Source organism: Benincasa hispida, chromosome 4 (assembly GCF_027475165.1).
Source record: "Benincasa hispida cultivar pf3 chromosome 4, pf3_genome.v1.1, whole genome shotgun sequence".
NCBI classification, from domain to species: domain Eukaryota; kingdom Viridiplantae; phylum Streptophyta; class Magnoliopsida; order Cucurbitales; family Cucurbitaceae; genus Benincasa; species Benincasa hispida.
In genome coordinates, this window is record NC_143481.1 from 45712890 (window position 1) to 45720976 (window position 8087).

General features: G+C 42.5%; 1 pseudogene; it reads right to left on the reverse strand.

The window, feature by feature from the left end:
• Positions 1 to 1863: 1863 nt before the first annotated feature.
• LOC150036754 (uncharacterized) lies at positions 1864 to 5889 on the reverse strand (annotated as a pseudogene).
• Between the last annotated feature and the right edge of the window lie 2198 nt (positions 5890 to 8087).

Sequence of the window (8087 nt, forward strand, 5' to 3'; positions counted from 1 at the left end):
TGAAGATTGTCTTCAACTAGTATGACACTTTCTCCCTTGTTATATCTTGTTTATAGCATGCCGTTAATTAAGATTTGTTTGCATAACTGTGCGTTTGAATGTATATTGTTGTATTTTAGTCACTGTGAGATCGAAACGATCCGAACGTACTCATGGAACTCTTCGGTAAGAGATCCTTCGTGATTGTGGTACTCTTTTTTTATGGACTGAACTTAAATTTCTTTAAATTGCCCATATATCCTTGAAGAAAGGGATCAAGTCATGACGTAGTTTAAATGTTTTTTGTTTGCTGGACTCAATTTGAAGTTTCTTTCAAGCTGCCTACGTACCCTTTACAATGAAAGGGATCAAGTCATAACGTAGTTTAATAAAGAGATTTTTTTTGGTTCGTTCACCTTTTAAGCTCATGCGGGCCAGGAGTACCATGCAGTTTAGACTCTTGCAATAAGAAGCTTCATTTAAATTTTAGAAGCTCTTATTTCATCAGGGTTTTGATCATCCTTTTTGTAGGATTTGTCAATATGATGAGCTTTGGCTTCACTAACAAGGAACCTTTTGTACTTATGTAAACAGAAAATTTCCTCTTCATGCATGAAGGGATACAACTGTGAATATTTTCATCGTCTTTTTCATGGTATGGTCTTGCCTTCAAGGTTTTCATCTTCCTTTTATGTTGATTGCTTATCATCTTGAGATGATCAAAATCATATGTTGAAGGTCGATCTTTCTTTGATGTAGAGATACTTAGTCTTTTGAAGGATGAAGTTCGAGTGTTCGAGTGGAAGTAGACATTGGACATTGGTTTTCTTCTTCAACCGTGGCTATGCTCAATCTTTGGAAGACTGAAGATCGAGTAGTTGAAGGCTTGATATGATTGAAGACATAAACTCTTTGCTCCATTTCTTTTGAGTTATTGACTTCTTTAGTAGTTATATGATTATTGTCGACTTCCGCTATGTTGACAATGTGCCATACAAGAACTTCTGATACTTTTTTTTTTTATTATCGAGGAAGCTTCTTGGGAGAAATTCTGCCAAAGTTATTGACTATCGAAGTTGAAGGAAGTTTTTGTCTTCTTCCTTAGCAGGCTTAGTGTCACGCTCCGACTGATTTTAATGGTTATGCATGCAGCAGTTGGGTGCTATCGGGCTCCAATGACACTTCAAGTAAGCCTTTAGAGGTTCAAAAATGTCTAAGGCATGAAGGGAAAGGGATTGTTTGTAGGCGGGCGTAAGCGAGTTTGAGAATGCTGCTATATTGCTTTGAGAGAGCTTATTGCTTGGTGATGTAAAAATGAGCCCTTCGGGCTTATTTATAGTAGTGCTTCATCAACTTAAGGCCTAGACTGACTTAAAGAGGTCGGTGGAAGACTATTCTAGGAATTTCTTACATACATTTAAGCCTTTCTAGGCTTTTTGCTAAGGATTTATATACATCCGGGTCTTTTTAGAACATTTCAAACTCCTCTAGATTCATCCAGCACATTCCAACCATTGTCCAGCCTTGCTGAGCACATTCTAGAGTTCCCCAGATCCATTGAGGTCTGTTTGGACCATTCTAGTACTGTCTAAATTCTTATCGATAGTTCCAGCCGATTCTTAGTACCGCCCAGCCTTGTCTCGGACTGTCTCCCATGAGCGCTGGCATTGTCTATGCTTTTGTAGAAGCTTCCAGGTTTGTCCGGACCATGGGTGATGCGTTTGGAAGGCTCGTGCGTTTGGGCACGCACGCAGGCACTGCGTGGATGGGGCGCATGGATAGAATTTGCTGAGCGTCTTTGGGTAGCTGGGCGTGCGAGTCCTTGCGCATGCCGTGTCTGGCGAGCACGCCTGGCATGGCGCGCAAAGGTGATTCGTGCGGGCGTTATGCCCTGATCTCCTGGGGTGTCTTGGGCCCTTCTTGGCGGATGCTAAGGGGCTCTTTCTCAAAATTTTGAGGACCATTTTGTAGGGCGTGACACTCTTCCCCATTTATATTTGCAAACGTTCTTGTTGCGCCTCTTTTATACTCTTCAATTTTTTTTGGGAACTGCCATAGAATATCTTCATGCTCCCAACTGGCTTCATCTTCAGATAGTCCTTGCCATTTTACCAAGTATTCAGTGTAGTTGGGGACCCCTCTTTTCTTTACTCTTCTTTCCACCATAATCTCTTTAACCTTCCTATCATATTCAGTCACTACAGCCATCGGGGCTCAAATAGACATGCTTTGGCTAGGGTCTTCTGTGTCTTCATGGAAAGGCTTTAACATGCTTACATGGAAGACATTGTGGATTCTAAGCTTAGGAGGCAACTCTACTCAATAAGCGGCCTTCTCTACTCGAGCGATGATAGGAAATGGTCCTTCAAAATTTGCCCGTGAAGCGGGGGTCTCGGTCGCTGATGATGCTCTTGGGTATTCCTCATAGCTTCACAACATTCTTAAAAAAAAGTCGTGCTGCTTCAACAACCTTCACATCGACCGAGCAAGGAATGAAGGTGGCGTATTTACTTAACCAATCTACTACCACCATTATGCTTCAAAACCCCTTCAACCTAGGTAGGACCACGATAAAGTCCATGGTGATACTTTCCCTTGGTTTCTCAGCAATGGGCAGGGGTTCTAGTAAGCCCGCAGGTTATTGTTGTCTCTATGCCATTCTTCATTCGTGGCCAATAACTTATCTTGGGTAAGGGCAAGCATTCTTTCTAAGCTCAGGTGTCCAGCTCACAATGAACCATGGCACTCTTTGAGGATATCATTCTACAAATTCCCCCATTTAGGCACAAAGAGACGGTTGGCAAGGGTGAGAAGGGTGCCATTCTGCTCCTAGAACCTCCGAGTTTTTCCTTCTTTTGCCAATTTGAGTAGATCTTTAGCTAAAGGATCTTGTTGCATACCTCTCTTTATATGATCGAGGAAATCACTAGTACGTATGCTAGTAAGAGTGGCGAGCTTCACCTTCTTACTAAGGGCATCGGCCACCACGTTGGTCTTGCTTGGCTTGTATTCGAGTTTATAGTCAATTTCTGCTAAGAGGTCTTGCCACTGAGCTTGCTTTGGTGACAGCTTCTTTTGTTTCTGGAAATAGCTAGTAGTAATATTATCCATCATTATTGTAAACTTGCTACCTAGTAGATAATGTCTCCATGTCTAAGGATAATGGACAATGGCCGTCATCTCTTTTTCTTGGACAGTGTACTACCGTTCGGTATCATTCAACTTACGGCTTTTGTATGCAACTGGGTGCCCATCTTGCATCAGTTCCCCTCCTATGGCATAGTCCAAGGCATCAGTTTGTACTTTAAAAGGCTTAGAGCAATTGAGAAGTATCATAACCGGTTCTTGAGAAATGACTTCCTTGAGCTCTGTAAAGGCTCTTTGGCATTCTTTCGACCAATCCCAAGCTTCATTTTTCTTTAGTAGATTGGTGAAGGGTGCCGTGATAGCAGAGTAGCCCTTGATGAAATGCCTATAGTAATTGACAAAGACTAGGAAGGACCATAGTTCAGGAATATTAGAAGGAGGTTTCCAGTCTTATATTATGCGTACCTTTGCTGTGTCCATTCGTAGCTTCCCATCTTTGATCCAATGTCTCAGGAACTCTACTTCCGTCTGCGTAAATGAGCATTTCTCCTTCTTGATGTATAGTTCGTTTTCTCAGAGTACTTGAAAGACCTAAGTTAAGTGATGCACATGTTCCTCAAGGGTCCGGCTATAAACTACAATGTGATGTCATCCAAGTAAACCACTATGAACTTATCTAAGAATGGATGAAATAGCTTGTTCACTAGCGTGCAAAAAGTAGTCGGGGCATTGGTCAGACCGAAGGTCATGACTAGGAATTTATAAGCTCCATACTGAGTCATGCACGTGGTCTTAGCTTCATCTCCTGCTTTGATTCTGACTTGGTAATACCCTGACCGTAGATCGATCTTGTTGAAGTATCGGGCTTGACCAAGCTAATTAAAGAGATCGGCTATCAAAGGTATCGGGTACTTATTCTTGATTATGACCTTGTTAAGAGCCCGATAATCGATACACAGTCGTAAAGACCCATCTTTCTTCATTTGGAAGAGCACTAGGGCATCGAAGGGGGCTTTTGAGGGTCTGATGTACCCTGCATCGAGTAACTCTTTCAGTTGTCTTTTCAATTCTTCAAGCTCAAGTGGTGTCATGCGGTAAGGGGCCATGGCCGGTGGTTTTGTGCCTGGTTCCAACTTAATTTCATGGTCAACCCCTCGCCGAGGGGGTAGTTTCCTTGGTAACTCATCGGGCATTATATCTTGATACTCATCAAGGATCTGTTGTATGCACGTAGGGATAGAGGACTGACCTGATTCATCCTCATCTTCCACTTCTTCACAGAGGGACCTTGCTGAGGTCAGGACGAAGCTCTAGCCTTTGGTAATCCCGTGCTTAAACTGTATGGCTGAGATCATGTTGGCAAGTCTCTCCTTACTCTTTAAGGGGACTACTCGAAGTTTATGTTCTTCTAGGATCACCAACGATTTTGAAAAGGGAACAAGGAATGCAAGGGCACTATTGAAAAAGGCTAATCTAAGGACTACTTTGAAGTCGTCCATAGATACAACAGTAAAGTCCATCGTACCTGCCCAATCTCCAAGTTTTACCGTCACGTTCTTGGCTATGCCTCGTATGGGTTTAGCGCCTAAGTTGACTGTCTTTATGGTGCCTTGTTCTTTTGCGAGGCTAAGGCAGAGCCTCTTGGCTTCCCAGTCATCCATGAAGTTGTGCGTGGCACCAATGTCCAGTATGGTTGTCGCAGTCTTCCTATTTATCAGGGTATTGGCATAGAGGAGGCCACTTTCCTTACTCTTATCAGGGGTCAAGCTCTTTGTGAGAGCAATTAATTGTTGGAGTGACTCCATCATGGCTATCGATTCTCCTGCATTCTCATTTTCGCTAAATTTAGCTACTAGAGCATTCATAGCCTTCCGATTGGGACAGTCTCTTGTTCAGTGAGGCTCATCACATATGAAACAAGGTTTGTGGGTTTAGAGGACTGACCTTTATTCTGAGGCTTCCCATGCTTGTCAAAGGATGTCTTCGAGTCCTTCACATCCTTCTTATGTTGATCCTTCTTATGTAAATCCTTCTTATATTGATCCTTCTTCTGATGAGGCCTATCTCTCCCACTTTTACTCAGACTAGGCTTCTTCCCCTTGCTTTGGGATGAGTAGTCAACGAGTGTTTCGGCAAAAGCAATTGCATCGTCCAAGGTCTGGACATTGCGCCTATCCAATTCTACCCGTGCCCAGTCTTTTAGGCCATTCTTAAAGTGGAAGAGAGCATCATTCTCAGATAGATCTTCGATTTCGTGCATGAGAGTGGTGAATTCTTTGACATAGTCAAGAATATTCCCGATTTTCCCCAATTTCCTAAGTTTTCCTTGTACCTCCATATTAGCATTGTGGGGGACAAACTGCTTCTGCAACTCAGCCTTAAACTGCTTCCATGTATTAATGCTGCACAATCCCCATTCATGTTCGGCATGCTTCCGCCGCCACCATAGTTGGGCAGCATTACGAAGGAAGGTAGGAGCATTATTTATTCGGGCACTATCATCTGACACTTCTAGAGCTTCAAAATATTGCTCAAGTTCGACTAAGAAATTTTCAAACATTGTGGCATTGCGCGTGCCATTGAGGTATCCGGTTTGGGTACCTTGAGCACGATCGTGCCAGGTGCAGTGAGGATATAGCTAGTAGATGCTGGGCCATTAGTGTTTCGAGGGGCTCTACATTCATTTCAAGCTTTATCTATTTTTGAGTAAATTTCTTGAACTTTACCTTCAACTGCTTTGCGTAAGTCGGCCACCTCGATGATGAGAGTACTAATCTCCCTCCTGAACACACGACCAAGCTCCTCAATCATATCGCGGGCCATTGAGGTTATTGATGACAGGAAGAAACGTACGTTATTATAAGCCTTTTATTTAGAGTTATGAGGGCTGTTAAGTAGAATATGCGGTGATTGTACTAAGAATTCATGAGAAAGTGAGCTTGCGTCGATCAGCAATGAAAATCTCGGCTAACCCACTATTATACGTTATTTTGCGTCCAATTGTTTATTTTTGTAGCTAACGCAAGAATCGATCGCATGTAACAAATCTCACCATCGCAGAGGCGATCGCATTCATTCGACGCATGGATGTTGCGGCCATTAACCGCATGCGTCCATCACATAGAGGTTGCGGTTACGGAGTAATAAGCATAATAGAGGGATGAATGCAAGGGTGGTGGAATGCGTTGGTACTTTAGAAACCAAGCATGAACGCATACCTTGAGAGTATCAAAAGGTGATGTTGACATTTCACCTACCATGCCGTTAGCAGCAGAGATTCAGAGCAGGTCCATCACGTTGTTAGCAGTAGAATTTCAGAAAATGACCATTAATTCTATCGGCGATCAAGCTCTATAAATAAAAGCTTTAAAGCACAACTTGAGGGGATCCGAGCTTCTGCCTTCGAGCAGATCCTTATGATCCAGAAGAAAGCATGAGAAGATATTCTTGAGAGTTCTTCATTCCTCCTACCATTTCAAGTGACGACCGGAGCCTCGCCGGAAATAGATCTCGAGAGAGACTACTCCACCGCCCATCCATGGCACCACCGACAGCCTTGACACACATCTGATGGACGCAAGACATTGTCCATCTGGCCCTCCATATCTCTTCTATCTTTGTATTGTATTACATTGTGGCTTAAAAGATTAATACATTTTGTGATCAATGTATTTCTCTACTTTCTTCGATTCCATCTTCATTTTCTTATCATCCTTTACTTTCATTGCAAAGACTAAGTAAGATTGCTCGAGTATTGCATACTTAATCATACGGAATAGACAAATGAAGCAAGTAGAGAACCATTGTGAGGTGTGTGTTGCGCGAGTGTTGTGAGAAAACCCTATTTGCTTAATGTGATGCTGTAGCAACGCTTGTCTGTGAGCGGACACAATGCTTGTCTATGAGCTAATCAACGGTAGCTAACTGTTCAGGAGGGTAGGTGGTGGAACGCATTAAGCAAAAATAAGCAGTGTTTCTAGAGATAGGAATAAATCTTATATCAACCATGTTTATGTGATTACCTTGTCTTATGAGTGCATCATTCATCATTTAGGCATATTTGAGAGAGTAGTCTAAAAAATCAAATCTAGGCTTGAGAGAGTCAAATTGGATTGCAGAGGCAAGAATAGAGGCTTAGAGATAAGCTCTGTTTGCTATTACACAGTGTATGCACCCTATAGATAGGATATGAAAGTATGCGATCACATCGCATGCGTCCAGCAGTAGGATATGGTGGTATGCGGCCATCTTGTTTATGTGTGGGAGCACGTGAGCAAGAATAGAGACTTGACATAAGGCCTCTCGACACTATCGCATATTCATCGCATGCATCTTCGTTAAGTGTGTATAGCATAATCGCATGGTTTGCGTTGGCTGGGGTTACCCTTGCGATCAAGCTTAGTGATGCGGTGAAGTCATCCTCGCCATTTTATCTATTTTCCCATGCATTTTATTATGCGTTAACAATTTTCGTGTCTCTATCTCTTATAGTCATACTTCCACTGCTTAATCTGTTAGTTAGGAGTAGGAGTAGCGCATAGCCCATAACCTTTAATATTCTTTTATTTTTCACTGCAAACACATTACTTCATAACATTTAGCTACAAATCCTTAAGTTCGACTTCAGATCACCCGAGAAACTTGCGATCTCATTATACTTGGTGAGAGAGCAAGAAAACTTGTGGCAGGAACGCATGGTCATCGCATAGATTCTTAAACGCATATTACATATCCTTTAGTCCAATGCATGACTAGCGACACATGGAGAACGAACGATGAACACATATTTATTTATCTCCATTTTCCACCCATCAAGTTTTTGGCACCGTATTCTTTCATCTCCTAGACAAGGGCATCATAATCGTTGCTCAACCTACTAATTATTAGCTGAACATCTTCCAAGCCTTGTTCAAGAGCGACAATGTGAGTGTCCATGTATTCTCGTACGGCCGGGCCTTTAGATTTCGAGCGCTTAGTTGGGGAATGATGTTCCTTTTGTCCCCGAGTGACTGGTCCCTCCT